General features: G+C 39.5%; 1 protein-coding gene across 7 annotated transcripts in view; it reads left to right on the plus strand.

Moving 5' to 3' along the window:
* The first annotated feature begins 472 nt into the window (after positions 1–472).
* TAB3 (TGF-beta activated kinase 1 (MAP3K7) binding protein 3) overlaps positions 473–16,648 on the plus strand; it is a 43,830-nt gene continuing 27,654 nt past the window's right edge. For 3 of the 7 annotated variants that reach the window (XM_068179817.1, XM_068179818.1, XM_068179819.1), the window contains exon 1: positions 493–728. The gene's annotated coding sequence lies outside the window, so the exon portion shown is untranslated. Of the gene's footprint in view, positions 729–16,648 lie in introns of all 7 variants that reach the window. The other 4 variants (XR_010995834.1, XM_068179821.1, XM_068179815.1 and 1 more) reach the window with 4 other exon arrangements.

Genomic DNA, 16,648 nt, shown 5'->3' on the forward strand with positions numbered 1-16,648 from the left:
TGGGCCACACGACCCACCGTGGTCTGCGGTTCCGTCGACTGTGCCGTAACCGCCGTGTCCACGCAGCTTATCGCTGCTGTCAATGCCCAGAAAACAACACCTGAGCTCCTGCACAACCACGCTCGGGCTTCTCCAGAGGGGGAAGCCCGCGACGAGGGTCGCCAGTCACCTCCAGCACGCAGCCCTGTGTCCTGCCCCGGCCGCGGGGAAGCTTCGTTCGGAGGCGCGGATCGCGCCCGCGGCACCGCGCCGGGGGCGGCACAGCAGCGGGGCGGAGCCCCCTCCCTCACGCCGCCCTGGCCCCGCCCCTCGGCCCGGCCCCGCCCCCGCCCCGCCCCCGCCCCGCCTTCCCCCGCTCGTTGCCGCGCGCCTTCGCGCCCCCGCTGCCCCCACCCCGCCGCCAAGTCTCGCGAGAGCCGCGCGGGCCGGCGCGCGCGGGCCGCGCCATGTCGGATGCCGTTGGGCGCAGCCGGGGCCCCGCCCCGCCCGGCGGCCCCAGCGCCCCGCACTGAGCCCGGAAGCGCTTCCCGGCCGCGCTCTGCCCCGGGACCCCGCTCCCTGCTCCAGCCTCCGCTCCCCGCGCCCGCCGGGGCACGCGCCTCTCCCTCTCCCCTTCCTCAGGAGGAGCGGGGGGGCCCCCGCAGCGGGGCCCGGGGCAGAGCCGGGGGGCGGGAATGCAGCCGCCGGAGCCGCAGCCGCAGCCGGAGCCGAGCCCCCAGCGCAGCACGGTGAGGGGGGGCGGTGGTGAGGGAGAGGTGTGGGGGGTGGATTTGGGGGCGGGCAGGGCCGCCCCACTGCCGGGGGGCAGTGAGGGAGGCTCGGGGGACACTCCCCGCTCCCCCCATCCCGCCGGGCTGTGGGTGTCCCCCCCTCCCGTGTGGGAGCGGGCTGCAGCCGTCCCGGGGGACGCGGACGGGCTGCCCCAGGGAGCAGGGGGTGTCCTGCCCTGCGTGGGCCCGGGTGTGGTGACGGGAGGCGGCTCGTGTTGATCCTGGCTCCTGTTTTGCTGCCGCACTCCCACGCACCGAGCAGGGAAAACTTTGGTCTTTGTTTTTGGAGCCCTCTGCGGAGCGAGGCGGGCGGACTGCCCGGGGATCCCGTGCGGGTGTCCCCTGAGAAGGGGCTGTGCTGTCTGCTGGGCCACTGATGCTGCTCTTGCTGCGTAAAAATAAATTAATTAATAAAAAGCAAATGGATTCACAGGTAAATGCTGCCACTGCCCCTTGGACGTGACTGCAGCGCGATGCTGCTGCTGCTGTGCCTTGGCTCTAGGAATAGAGGGCCCCCAAAGGTAGCAAGGCCTCGGCTATGCTCTGTCCAGAGTCTTGGCTTCAGGTCGGGTTTGAGATCTTATCGACTAGCTTGTATTGGCTCTGAGGAAGATCAACTCGAGTTTCATTTTACTTGTTTTTTTTTTTTTTAATGTAAGTGGATATGGTGGATGGATGCAGTTCTTATTTATGCTGTTCAGTGTTGGTGTAGGACTGTGCAGTCGCTGTGCTTTTCTCCTTGTTCAAACATAACTTGTAACATGATATTGGCCGTTGTTTCTCTGGCTTTGGCAAGGAGAAAACAAGGAGAGGAAAGACAATTGTTTAGGTGGTTTGGGAGTATCTGTACTTCATGTTTTGGTAGAGATTCCCTGTGTCCGAAAAAATGGAATGGCTCAGATATGCTACACTTGGAAAGTAATGGAAAAACTTAAAGTAAGACACGGTGTTCAGGTAAACATGCATAAAATTGTTATGGAAGGTCTCAATGCTAACAGGTTTGAAGATGCTACTCTTCAATTCTGAATAAATCTTGAGAATGGTCAGGTCAACCTATCCAGCTGATGTGTCAATATATGTTTGTTATTTTTAGTGCTGGTGTTTACTGTGACAAAATTGAGTAGTATTTCTTTATGGGCTTATGTTCTCTAGCAGGTCCACCTGATCACTAATATTTCCAGAGGACTTAGTATAACAGAACTCTTAAAACTTAGAGGTAAAGCTTGCATGGTCAAAGGCCAGTCACTGTTCTGGTAACTTTAATTTCGTTTTCTAGCTCTGCAAGAAAAGCAATACTTTCTTCTGCTCCTCCTTAAGTATATTTGCAGTTAACATATTTCATGTAAAAAGAAGAAATGTTAAATTCATTTCCTCTTTGTAGAGAGAGAGGAACAGGATTCTTAAAAATAAAGTATTTCACAACATTTGTAAAAGCGTGCACTTTGTCCTGCCTTGTGAATGGTGTCTGTTGACAGCAGCAATCTGAAGATTGCCATAACAACCTGTATTAATGTATATACAGACTGCCTCTGTCAATAAAATTACCAACATACCAAATTTTGCGCACATTAGTAAAGAATAAAAAAACAACACTTAAGCCTGCCTTTAATCTTGAATCTTCTGGTTTAAACACAGGTAGCCATATAAGTGTGATGTAGTCTTATGAAATTATACTTTTGTGATGTATTTTTTTTCATCTTGCATCATAACCTTTACATATAATGATTACAGGTAAATGTAACGAGGGTATTGTGAGATCTGTGCCCATTCTTGTTTCCTGAATCTCATTGAGGCTCCTTTTTCTTTCCATGACTTTTCATCTTGAGAATAGATATTGTGAAAACATATCTGACTTTCAGCCAGCTTTGGTGATGTCTGTGCTGGTGTCTCTCTGTTAAGGTAATCCTAATGGAAAAAGACTCCTTTGAAGTCATCCAGGAGAGTACATTGGTATGATTCTTTGGGTTATCCAATAGTAACTCTCCTCTGTCCCCTCTCAAGAGTTATGTAGAACTTAAATGAAGTTTTTGGTTGCGCTGGTCTGTAGAGGCTTCCTCCTGATTTCAAACCTGTGATGATTCATTTTATATGTATTTGTAAACAGCATAGATAGCCTCAAAGTATGACCTGCAAAGGTATTCTTGGTTAGGGCAAGAGTTACATGGGTATGTACTGCAGTTCATAATAAATAGGAACCGAAGATATTTTATTGAATTATTTTTCAAAGCACTTTGTCTTCAACAGGCATGATTTTCAAATCCCTACTTTCATAGCCTTCAGTGTTTTAACAAAATCACCAATAGAAGCAAAAGCCTTTGATTTACTTTTTTGACACCAGAGGTATTTTAGTGATGATTGAGTCATTGAGTAAATGATCAAATCTAGTAAATTTTGGGTAACATCAAGTCTAAGTGTGTGCTTAGTCATCCAACTCAACTACGCTATGACACATTCTGCTCTGGGAGCATCTATGATGCTGCTGTTCCCTCTGCTGTGAGCTGAAGTAGGTGCAGTGCTGTGTGCTCACACATAAGTGCAAGTAAAGTGTAACTAAAGGTGTTTGAAGTGGAAGTTATTTTTATTACGTGGTATGGTTAAAAGGCAGGTGAAAAACAGAGTGTGAAACTGAGAGGCTTCATATAGAGCCTGAAACCATAAACACCTTTTGGGCTACTTTTGACTGCAAGATACGTGGTAGAAATATCTGTGACTTGTGGTTTTGCAGTATCTTCTCCTGTCCCTGTCTTTACTCTAACAGAAAAATAAAGCTGAACTGAAAAATATTGGTGCTAACTAGTGCAGTAAACTGATATTAGGGATTTACTTTCAAATCTCTGGCAAAGTTTTCTATTATTGTCTTTTTTTTTTTCCAGGTTGGAACTCTTGGTTTTCTATATAGTACAGGTTTTCTCTAGGCTTATTTCTGTATGGGCATAGTAGACTAAAATACTGCCCAAAAGGCAATATTGACTGTCTTGTTTTTGTGAGAGATTGAGAACCATTTTGCACAAGTTGACTGTGTGGTGATGTCATGGTGCCAGTTCTCAGGTGTGAAGCTCTCTCTCTAAATGGGAAGATGAGTTTTGAAATACTTGTTTAGACTCACATTGAAAACACTGCTAGAATAGGTTCCTGTAGTCTGCCAAACCTTCAAGTGTCAAGGTTGTCCTTTGAGAGGCTTTCAGACTGGGAATGTGCTCGTAATACTTGAGCAAAATGCTCTCTCCTGCTCCAGGCAAACGATGATAGTGTAGGTGGTTCTGTGGTACTGAGTATCCATGCTGGTGTCTCCTGTTCTGTGTGAGGAGGGTGGTTGGTCAGCAGCTTCTGTGCTCTATCAGTCGGTGTTTGAGAAGTGGCACTGTGGTATTGATATCCAGGAGACTCACGTGCACAACTTGCAGAAGAAACATCACTAGAGTATTTTCATTGACTTGAGAAGCTGCAATACATGTCACAAAATTCAGTATGTAATACGGTGAGACAATGCCGCAGTATTGCTGGTACAATTCAAGTTGTGCAGCGAGTTCTTATTGTTTGGCATTTTTTCTTGTTATTTTCTTCTTTTTGAAGATTAATTATACCACATAGATCACAATGTCTGTCTCAGCTTAACATCACAGTGGAAGTAACATTTCAATATTCTTACACCCCATTGATTACCATGTTGAATGTTACTCCCTTTTCAAGTATTGTTTTAAGATAGCCAACATAGCACTACAGAGTAAAAATGAAAAATGCCATCCATCTCTGTTGAGGTCATATACAGTTTTGTATTTTTAAGGAGCATTAGTTCTTCAGTTCCTGGTGGGCTTTATTTTATTAAGGGCCTGAATTCAAAGTAGTGGTATTTTAAAAGCATTGAATTACCAGGTTTTGTCCTAATCTGGCTCTTTTTTAAGGAAAATTACTGCTCTTTTCAGAGGGTTGTTTAAAGCAGGGAGCTTTGTAAGCAAATAGCAAAGTCACAAAGAGCAAGACAGAGAGAGATGAGAGAGGTCATTCTGCTGTGGTGGTGTTGAGCAGCCTGGCTGTCACAGCTCAAGTACAGATGTTCTCCTACCTGCATGTGGGCTTGCTGGTGGATCATTAAGAGTGTTTTCTGGAAAACAGCTTTCAGCAGATTCTGTTCAATCAGTCTTGTTTCACATTCCAAATGAAATACTTTCTTTCAAATGAAATTGCATATCCACTAAAGTGTACGTTAATTTGAAAAGTGGGTCAATTTCCGTGAAATCATGGTTGATCTAGGGACAAATGGAGAGTTTTTAGGGGAAAAAAAAACCCCCTATTAATATTTGTCTTGAATGTTGTGGCAGGAAAAAAAGTCGTATGATTTAATAGACTGCATTCAGTATTGACTGTTTCTTACCAGATTTGGTAAAAAGAACCACAGCAGTGCTGGTATTTTAATCTTGTTTCAGCTTTAAGCTTAAGAATTATTCTATTCCATGTTTATATTTTGAGGTGATTTGCCCCCAAGTCTCAATCTCTTTGAACAACTCTTCATGGTTTAGTGTCACAGCTGCATTAGAAATTGGCTGGCAAAAGGCTTTGTTTGTTCTATGTGTGTTATTTGTCATGTTGGTATAAATCCTCAAGTGTAATTCTTTGTCTTCAGTGGGGAGTTTGTATGCTTTGGCTTGACTCAGGATGTGGGCATTTTTTCCTAGCACTTGAAAGAGTTACAGATTTGTTTTGTTCTTTCGTGTTGGGCATTGGATCAATAAAACTTGATGAATAGGAGATGGTTGGTTTTTGGTGGTTTTTTTTTTTAAGCTAGATGTTGCGCAAGTTATGAAAGAAATATAGAACTTGGCTTTCGTGTGGATGTTGTTGAAGATCAGCTTGCAGAAATAGAAAGCCAGGTACTAGGCTGTTGCAGAGCATTGCGTTAAAGTGTATCTGCTTTTTTCTTGAAATTCTTATGTTTATCTTGAAGGAATAGTAATTCTTGCTGTAATCCTGCTAATGTTGGATCAGATAAGACAGTGTTCATTTGCTACAATTTCTCTTACTTCATATTTGCTAAAAAAAATCCAAATAGGTTAAATTTCTACTAGCAAGCATTACATCAAATATCATCTTCTCACTGCTGATTTGAATGTGTTAAAAACTTCTAAGTTACTTTCTGGATATCCTGCTGAAAAGTCACTTTATGTTCTTTCCTAGTAAAAATCAACTTTTAGCTGCTGCGTGATCTGGACATTTGCAAATGTGACTTCAGTAATTGCTGAGTAAGTGTTGTAGCTGAATTAAGAACACACAAAATTATATTTGAAAACTTTTGTCAGTTATTTTGTAACATTAGCATGGATTTTTTTCAACTCCTTAGTCAGTATCAAATGGACAGCACAGGGGAACAGGTATTTTAGTCCTTTATGCTGTGTTTCCTGCTGTTTGGGCAGCATCATGAAAGTGTAGTTATAAATATTTGTGTGCTGTTCCAACTTCATGAGCATCAATGTTTTATACAGGTGTTTCACAATAAATCTCATTGTTGGACTGAATGCTTCATGCATTGTAAGAACTTCTTGAATTGCTCAGGAATATGTTTGCAGTTTTGTACTTTCTCCTGCTCTTACACTGAAGCTGTTATTCTTCAATGTGTACTGATTTCATTAGTAAGCAGTGAAACTAAGAATTATCCCTGTTCACATCCAGCTTCCTTCTGTGTTGGCTTGAGTTCACTGGCACTTTCTGGAACAAACATTTTTTAATTATTATTTTCTTGGAATATCCAGTTTAAAGGAAGAGAGGTCAGACAGGGAAGACAGTTTGTACCACATCTGTTACAGCTGAATTAAGTTCATAAATGGTAGAATGTAGGTTCTGTTAAATGAAATGTGCCTCTTTGCTTTTGAAACCCAGCCTCTAGATGCTGTAAGTGCTTCTTTTGCTTTAAAGAAAGTTCCAAGTCAAGTAAATGTTCTACCTGCCAATCCCTTTCAAGATTTGGGAGTTGAGGGAAATGAGGCTGAAGGTAGCCTTAGGCCTAAGAGAGACCTGAGTAAGATAAGCTATTTTGGTCTGTCTTTAGAAATCATGATCTACTGTATTAAAAAAAAAAAAAAAAAAAAAAGGAGAAAGAGTCAAAAATCATTTAAGTGTTGAAATAAAGTTCCTTGATCTAGGAGTAAGGGGTCTGTATGAGGGAACTGGCTTCTGTAGAGGACAACTTGAAGTTTTCCAAAGAGAAGAAAGAATCCTCTCAGCAACTCTGTACAGCAGGTCTTGATGGTCATAGTTCCGTCAGGTGAGTGACATCTCTCTGTGGACACTGAGGCATCTTCATTGATCTCTGTTGTTGTTACTCATGGAGGCACTAGTACCAGCAACACAGACATTTCTGGTACTGTGATAAACAGTACTTCTATTTCTGTAGGAACACTCAGTCACTTGAAAGCTGCTTTGCCTTAATTGAGACATGTTTTCTGTAAAAGTTGTAGCAAAAATTTATGACACTTCTCCTAAGAGCATATGTTACCCAAGATGTGATCGAGGCATGGAGCTTGTGCTGTTTGGTTCTTATCTGTACCATTCAGTTCTTGGGTTTTGGTTTCAGAAATCCCAGTGCACTTTGTTCTCATGTCCATCTGTTACAGGGAGGTTGAAACACAGCAGTGGTGGACTGGTGTCTCCAGTCTGATGGAGGATTCCCATCCTGGAAACACAGAGGAGATGGAAGAAGAGTTCCTACTTCTCTTACCTTTTGAGAAATTCATATCTTCTGAAAGAGAGATTCTGCTCACTGTCCTGGTGGTTGGATGAGGTGGAGAAAACATCTTGTTGCCAGTCCTGGGCTCAGTGAAGCCATGGTACCTTTGGGGTGTCAGTTCATGGACTTGATGGCTCAGAGAGCTAGATGAAGGGGGACTGGTGTTGGGGAACTGACAGGAAAGGATCAAAAGACATTTGACTCTCTTCTGTGAATTGAGTTTTAGAAACATCCCCCAAAACCAAGCAGTCCTTAAGTGCTTTTCTCCCCCACCACTGAATCCTGTTAAAATCTATACCATAGATCATTGTTTTGTCCTGCTTCCTGCAAAGAAGTTTAAAGAATGAGATTCTAAATGTCTCTTGTTTTTTCAAAGTTTTGAAAGGTAAGGCTTTTGTGAGCTCTAGAAGAAGAGGAAAAGAAAGAAATAGGTTTAAATGTTAAAATTTCTATGATTCAGGTGAGAGGAAAGTAGTTATGACATTGACATTTTGATAAGCTTCTTATGTTTTGATTATGTGCTAGAACACAGGTTCCAGAAAGAACAGATGTGTCTTATGCGAGAAGTTGTGTCCTCATGACAGTAGCAAATTTCTGCTTTGGGGTTACTCTGAATAACTTCGCTTGAGCATAATCCTTGGATTACTCTATCTGCTTGACAATTCATGGAATATTTGAGTTTAAGCTTTGCCAGTAGCCTTACTTAGTCAGCCTTGGAGTAAGGACTGTACGTATTTTGAATTGGTTTTATGTGCTGCTTTCTGAACTTTTTTGCCACTGTTGGTTGTAGTGCCATGAGTAAAAATGGTTGACTGCCACAGGCTTATGCAAGCTGCACTCATTTTTTTAAGTTAAACTACTTATGGCACAGGCTTGTTAGTCTGTTCAGAAAATGAACACTCTACATACTTAAAGGGAATGCATTTAGATTTGCTTAGGGCTTTCTTTTGTCTGCTTTTCTGAGTTTAGTTTTGTTTTGTTTTTTTCACTGTAGTTGGTTTTATGGGGGTTGATGGTGGTGTTTTTGTTTTCCCAGCAAGTGTATGGTATAGTTAGACTTGTAGGGCAAGTTATTTCTGTGTATAGTAGAAGTTGTGAATTATGTAAGCATGCTCCATAATCATAAATAATCTTAATTTTTATGAAACTATAATAAAAGTCAAGCAAGGAGAAAAACTTGATGTTTGGAGTTATTTGTTCAGTACTACTAATGATCCCATATTCTGTACTATGAGCATCTTACTTGTTTGGTTACCTGATAGCATGTACAGTGTGGCAGAATGCCACTAGAAGACTAGCCAGTAGACAAATACCAAAAAAATTGATTTTTTCTTTAATATTCAGAAAGTATTTTGGTGATTATTTGAATAATGTGTTCTTAAAAGGCAGTTTAATAGCTGTATTGCATTTGTACTAAGCAGTATTTAATTTGGGTTCCTTTAATGGTTAATGATTTTACTAGCTATGAAAAAAGACTGCTTAAACATTAAATGAATTCACTTAAGGTGCAAACCTCAAAGTTGAATTATAATAGGTTTTTATTATACATATATTCAAGTACATCAATTATGTGTTAGTTTTATTAAATACTCAAAGATGAGTAACTTCTGATTATATTACTGTGATTATAAGTCTTTCTGCAGAATAACTTTTCAGGAGAGATCTGTGAGAATTACAAACTTGTCTTTAGATGTCGGTTTTAATTCTTACATGATACAGCATTAAACTCATATCAGTTCTATGTATCCCCAAATGCTGACATTTTTCAGTCACAATATTTGTATTTTGTATCAATTGCCCTGGTTTTTGGATTATTTTCTCTGTTCTGTGCTTCATATTTGCTAATCCCTGAAATTCATAACTAATCTGGTTTGATGGCTTGGTTTTTCCTGTGGTCAAGGCAAAAAACTTTTCCCAGTTCTTCCAAACAAAAAGGAAAATGAAGATTCAGGAAGGCAGGTTTTCAGGAAATTGAGAACAATCAACACTTGTCCAAGGTTTAGGTTTCTGGCTTGCTTGAATGTAGATCATCTGGGTTTCAAGGAGATGCTGGTTTTTCTGTCATTTAACATGGAAAATAAGAGTTCTACAAATCGTACATGTTTTCAGTGTCTAAATCACTGGGTAGAGTGTCACCAACCAGATATATTGGTTGCAACCAGAAGTCTTGGTTGCATAGTTCCTTGCAACTGTGAGGTTCCTGTGAGTAAGAGGAAAACTGCTCAATGGAATCAAAGAGTTCAGCCTCAGACTGGGACTTGGACTGCTTTCTTAATGAGCAAGTCTAATTTCTAATAAGCTTTCGTGCCTTACCTGAAGGAAGGTCTGCTCTGAGATCTTTGTGGTCAGATCTCACCCTGACACTTTGATCTAACACATCTTTCTCTCTCAACCTGGCTGCCTGCTTCTGTCTCAGAGTTTTGTGTCTCTCTATGACACAAAATATTGGGGGATTTTGAGGAGAATCAGGGAGCTGATCCAGTTTGGGTGAGTATTTAGTGCTTGTAAATCAAAGTTTTGCTTTAGTGATGTCCATGTTACCATTTGGTCTCTAAATTTGTAGTGCTATGTTGGGAGGAGCAAGCATCGAAAGGAAAAGAGAAGCAAATTCTTTCTTCCGAATTACTGTGTTTTTACAAGTTTAAAGTGATTATGAAATAGCCAGATGAGACTTCCTTTGTGACAATTTCTCTTGAGGCAGCACCCAGAGTGTGTGCTATTGGAGAGTGTCTTGTGATGATAAATATTTCCCTAGACAAAGATTCCCCCCCTCCACCACCACCCCAGCTTATTTCCTGAAGTTAAAGGGTTTCTGTGCCTAATACACACTTGTTTACATTTTAAAATGTTTTTTCAGAGTTCAACAGCAGTATCAAAACCACCTCTATTTTGCTGGGATTGCTGTTTCCTTGGTGATTTGAGTTGTGACTCTGTATGCTGGACAAACAGTGATGAATTTGGATATTCAGTATTACTTTTCCCTTGTAACTGCATATTTTCGTTTGTTTTATGATATTAATTTAAAAACTGCTTTAAAAAATGAAAAATACATTTGGAAGTTCTGTTTTATTTAGGTAAAACCAGTTTTATGAAAAATTTTGTAAATTAGGAACACATATTTTTGATTTCTAGTAATGAGATTTCCTTCAAATATTTGGTTCTTATTTGAAAATAATAATTTGAATTTTAGAAGTTACTTTTTGTAATAAATAATGCAGATTGAGAATTTTTAATAGAATTTCATCATGCTTATATTATTTTTTCATGATGTCATTGAAAGTTTATATAAAATTAATAATAAATAGAAGGTCAATACTACAATGTTTGAACCTGTGGCTTAATTGTGTGCCTGTTTGGGGGTTTTTATGTGTTTGCATTTATTCTGGACTTGATTCAGTTGAATTGAGCATGTATAACTACGTGAAGGAATGTCTTCCTGCAGAAGGAATGTCTTTACTCTTACATGTACTTGAAAATGTGTTATTATAAAGGCAGTTTCTCATTGGGCTGTTTTGTCTGTGGACTGTGCGTAGTTCATTAACGTCTCAAATACATAGAAAGTTGCTCTTCTCATCAAAGTCAATGGTTGGGTGTGGAAATCTGACATATAATCAAAGTAATAGATATTGTGTATTTGAGGAAGTATGTACAGAGTTGAATGTGCATTGTCTTCTGCACATGTTTAAATTTGTGTGAAATTTACCTTTAATCTATTTGTAAATTAGACAAAAATAATAAGATATTTGAGTTAAGAGCAACTCTATAGGCTAAACTGTGCAGACAGTAGTGGATAATGAGTGGGTGTTGAGTATCCAAAGCCTTGTGTATTCCCTGCCTGGAGCCCAGTAGCCCTTCTTGGAAGGTGGCTGAGATGGTAAGGTTGGATGAGATGGTATTATAATGTAAATCTGGTAACTGCAGGTTCTTTTGATTGTGGTTCTTGGGTAATATTTTTTTTTTTAATATTTCATGATTTTTCAGCCAATAAAACTCCCAAACTTTAAATTGTACTGAGTTTGGTTCACCATAATGGAAGACTGATGTTGTGCAATAGTGTGAAAATAAGCATCAATTATTGTATTATCTGGGATTTTTTAAAGCATGAATTACCTTTGTTTTTTAAAAGCTGCTGCTGAATCAAAGAACATGCTTCTCTGAGGTACCTAATTGCTTAATTTGCATATTTCTCCAGCAGTTAGAAGGAACAGAAAATCTGCATATGATTTATAGTCAGACTTCACAGGTCTGTTATGGTATTGCTCAGCTCATCTGGCCATTCACATACTGAACGTGTAGCATTGCTTTCCATCCTGTGGGGGAGGAATGACTCACAACAAAATCAAATAAGGCTTGTGCTTAAACAGCACTAAAAATGTCAAAGGTTTTCATCTCCCTACTTCTCCTCTCTCCCCTTTCAAAGCAGAGAGAACCCAAACTTACGCTTGAGTCTGGGTTGTGTAAATGCTTAGAGCCAAGGTTGTTTGCAATAATGAGAGAATTCTGAAGGACTCATTGGGCTGCTTGGTGAAGCAGAGGGTGTGACTACTTGTGCTATGATATTGGAATCAAGGCATCAGAATACAATGTTATTTTAATATGTTTTTGCTTTCAGCTGGTTAGGGGTCTTTTTATTCAGAAATGTACAGATCTCTCACTTTGTGCTCCTTTGTCCAGGGCAGGCATTTTGTGTCACTTACTGGCCTCGGGGCAATGCTGTGGTGGCAGTTGTGCTTGGCTGGCCAAGGGGAGACAGCAAGATACTTTAAACTTCAGATTTTTCTACTGTCTAACCTCCTGTTGTATATAAGACTGCATTGTATGTGTGGGAAGATAACACCTGGATTTTTTTTCTTATTTTTCCCCTATGTGTTTTCTGTGCATGATTCCCCTCTAAAACTCAAGAGAGTTAACGAGAAGACTGGTTTGAAAAGGTTGAAATTCTTAGTTACTAATTGAAGAGCTCCACATGCTTCATGTTGTTGCTTTCTACAAACCATATGGACACTCCCGCTTCTTAAACTGGGGGATTGGTTAATACCACATATCTTCCTTTGCTGCAGTATCTAAGCAAAGGAAACCTCTGTGACATACCAGGTGAAAGACAGGGTTTTGTGTTCTTGTAGTGCATCTGAGGCACTCAGATTGTTGGGTGGCTGTCAGTTCCAATCTTCTCTTCTGATGGAGGTGAAGATCCCTGAGCACAGCACAAATACCACAGCAAGCTCAGTGTAGTGTAGAGAATGTTTCAACAGTTCTTTAGCTATTGCTTTACTGAGTTACCCACAAAACTCTGTAAATCCTGAAAGAAGAGCGAGGACTATTAAAACAAAGAAGGACATTGATTTTGGAGGCTGCACCTACCTTGAACTGCTGGACAGCATCTTTTTGTTTTTGAGAAGTGTAATAATCCAAACCTCTTTAAGAGCAGAATGAGTTAGTAACTATTTTAGGTTGAAGCTGCCTTTGAGCCCTAGTAGTTTTTTCTTCTTCTAAAGCAGGATTATGAGGATAGCTTCCTAAAAGGGAAGTGAAATCAGTGCAGTTTTTCCTACCAACCTTAATGGAGTACAGTAAGGCAGATCAGTGTGGAAATTATTTGGCTTTAGAGAGATGCTGATTGCTTAAAGTGTTTAACTTGCATGTGTAACTTATATTTGAAAGGATATTTGCCATGTAGAATAAAAACAAAGTATTGTAAAATACCTTGAAATTATACCCTTGAAATTGTGAATAGGGACTTTTGGGTTAAATGCTTTGAAGAGTCAAGTACTACTTATTCCTGAAAGTTCCAGAAGGTGGGCCTCATTCATTTTGTCTCATATTCAGATTTATGCCATTTTTTTCAGTATCTCTACCTGATGAAAGTGACATTTACTTGTAACTTCATCAGCCAGCTGTGCAGTGTCAGCTGTAGAAAGACTACCTAGTAGTCAAGGACCTCTTTCCCTCTACTTTGTATACCACAAGGCTGACTCTATAAAGCCACAGGGTTGTTCAACATGTTCTTGCTATAGGTTGCAGTCACAGGCTCTTTCACAGGATGTGAAAGAGCATCCAGCTCCATCATCACAAAATTGGTCTTTTATGCTCAGCTGTATGTAAAAAGTTAGACATGCTACAGCCATGAATTGTGTTAATCTCATCACTTGGATTTCAAATTTTCTGGTCTGGTGTCAGACCAACAAAAATAAACAAATGTTATGACTGATGACCTGAATACTGCCAACCTGCCTTTGCAGGCTTGGTCATTGAGTTGAGTAACTAAGGTGTCCAGACTGCAAACACTGCTTTGGTTAACTTACCAAAGTCATGACTTAAAGCCTTGGAGAGAGAGCTAATGTGTGGGTTTTAAGAGGAGTGTGTGCTTTTATGTAACTATAACTGACTTACATGTGATTGTAATTCATTAATATTCCAATTTAATTTTAGAAAAAAAAAGGAAATTAGAATAAATGTTAGAAAAAAGTCAGTTTAAAATTGTGCTCAGAGTGCACAGAAGAGCATGAAAGTTATTTGACAATATGAACACTGCTCCATTATTAGAATAGAATATTCTAGCTATAAATATTGATTTTTTTTTTCAAATGTGTAGACTTTGGATACTGTATTGAATTGGGAACAGAAGAATTTACTGAATAGCTATTAGGTTTTTAATTTGGGAGAAGCAATAAATACAAGAAATATTAATAATAAAAATATATTAACAAATTTATACATACGCACACAGACATGTGTATAAATATAGTGAAAAGGTGTCACTGCCCATGGCATTGGGTTTGGATTTAGGTAATCTTTAAAATCCCTTCCAACCTGACCCATTCTGTGACTCTAGGAAGAAATTAATTTTGTTCATGAAAAGGTTTCATTTAGGTGGCTGTAATTTTCCTGCTGTTATCTGTAGTTTCTCAGGTGTTAAACCCACCTGGTTTGGAGCTCTCTAAAGCTTTCATTAGGTAAAGATACTGAATACTCTTCAAGGTCTGACGCTGTACAAGAATTTTGGCAGGAGTACATCAGTGCATTTTAGGATGAACAACTGTATTCATATTCTAGTCTTTCCATTATCTCTTTTAGCTTATCCCATTTCTGGCCCAAGATGATAGAGCAAGTGAATCTGAAATAACATTGAGACTTTCTTACAGAGATTTACTATTCAAGCAATTCCATAGACAGGACAGCTACAGCTTTATCTGAGTGTTGATTGTTGAGATGCTAGCTTACATGCCAGTGCTTCTTCCTGCAACAGATGTAGCTTATAGAAGGAGGGGAAACAGCTTTTGTTTCACCAGACATCTTTTTTTTTTTTGTATTCTATTAGTATTTTTAAATAGAGAATGCTGAAGTCAATGTAGAAAGAAAACATTTCAAAATGTCTACATCATGTAGTATCTAAGGCACATCTCCCTCGTAAGTCCATCTGGGGCTAAGATGAGATAAAATAATGTTAATAGAAGATGATTGTCATCTGATGGTCATCTGATGTTGCAGAAACTTTCAGTTGTAGAAACAACAATCTAATTTTAAGGCATTGTCCCCTCTCTGCCCCCAGAAGCGCAAAAAAAAAAAAAAAAAAAAAAAGAGTAAAATGCATACTCTGGGGTGCGTATGACACCTGTATATGTACATATATAGCTCATACACATACATGTCTGTATGTATTTATGTTGTTGGCAAATAAATTTTAATTTTACGGTGCCTCCTGCTTTGCCCAAGGATATTGGGCACAGCAGTTCCTGACTATGGCACATGGTTGAACACCTCTACATGTACAGGTGTGATCACAGATAACCTCAATGTGTCAATATGTTATATTGCAATAAACATAAATAACATTAATGTGGTGTGGAACCTCGTTATGTGACTGTCTTGCAACACTTCCATGAGCAGGTATTCCTGCAAAGACTTGTCAGGAGATACCACAGAATCAGCAAAGTCCATGTTAGATTTCCTTACATTAACAAATTCTTCTGGGATGATAGAAAAGACAGGCATGTTGCATAACTTGTTAATCATATTTTATAATAATTATCCATGTTGAAGAAATTTACACAGTCAGGCCACCAAAGTTTAATTCTAAACTTTAAAAATGGAAGTTGATGTTTTCTGCTGTAGTGAGTATGGTTCATATTTTTCTGTACTGTTGTTCTGTATTGACTCCTATCTGTTCTTTTTTTTTTTTTTTTTTTTTTCCCTCAGTCAGTTTTCTCCTTTTTTGTTTCTTACTTTTTGTTCCTGTCTATATGTGCTTGTCTGCTTCCCTCCTCAGTTTCATATGTGAGGAGTCATGTCCTCCATCAATTTGTGTTTGCTGGGGATCCTGAAAGGTGGTTCTTTCATCTCTTCACTCCACTTCTTTCCAATCTAGGGTTTTTCTTCTAGTTTCGATGGCCAAAGTGAGGAGAGACTGGTGGTCATCAGGCCAGAGAATGTTGAATGTTGTGCTTCCCAGTGTCATTATCTCCTTTCTGGCCATATTGGGTGTAAAAATGTAGGGCATAAAGTGTGCAGGCAGTCTGCAATTGATGTTGCTTTTTGCAGAGTTGTCACTTGTATGGGCTGCTAATAAACTTAACGCAGGTCACTTAACCTGAAATTAGTGGTAATTACAGTCTCTTCTGTCTCTGTAGGAAAAGAAGTACTTCTACTTTACAGTGTAAATATACTTTGTGATAATTTTCTCAATGATGCAGAAAAATATAAATATTAAGACAAGGTGTGTTACAGAAATTGCCTTCATCCTGTAAAGCTTTTCCATATGTTCAGTTATCAACAAAGTAGAAAGCTTTGATTCAGTGTATTGAATATAGAGTATTTTCAAGATTTGTAATAATAAAACTCATCAGAGACTTAACAGAGAAATTGTTCTGGTCTGTTTATTTTAAACTGTTTTTTGCAACACTACTATGGCAAGCCATCACAAAAGTCTTATGGATATTTAGAAGCAGGAAACCTGGTATTTAAACAGTTGATTTAAAACTTTTGTCCTCTTCTTTCTGCCTTGATAGTTGTTTAATTCTAATACTTCAAGCTTTAATTCAAATAGATGAAATTTTCTGCGGTAGCATAAGTGATTAAATTTTATTTTTCAAATTTTATGTTATTATAACTCATGCTGTTGCTGGATCACAGCATGATTGACTAAGTGAATTTAAATTTTGTA

The sequence above is a fragment of the Anomalospiza imberbis genome, chromosome 2 (assembly GCF_031753505.1).
Source record: "Anomalospiza imberbis isolate Cuckoo-Finch-1a 21T00152 chromosome 2, ASM3175350v1, whole genome shotgun sequence".
Taxonomy (NCBI): domain Eukaryota; kingdom Metazoa; phylum Chordata; class Aves; order Passeriformes; family Viduidae; genus Anomalospiza; species Anomalospiza imberbis.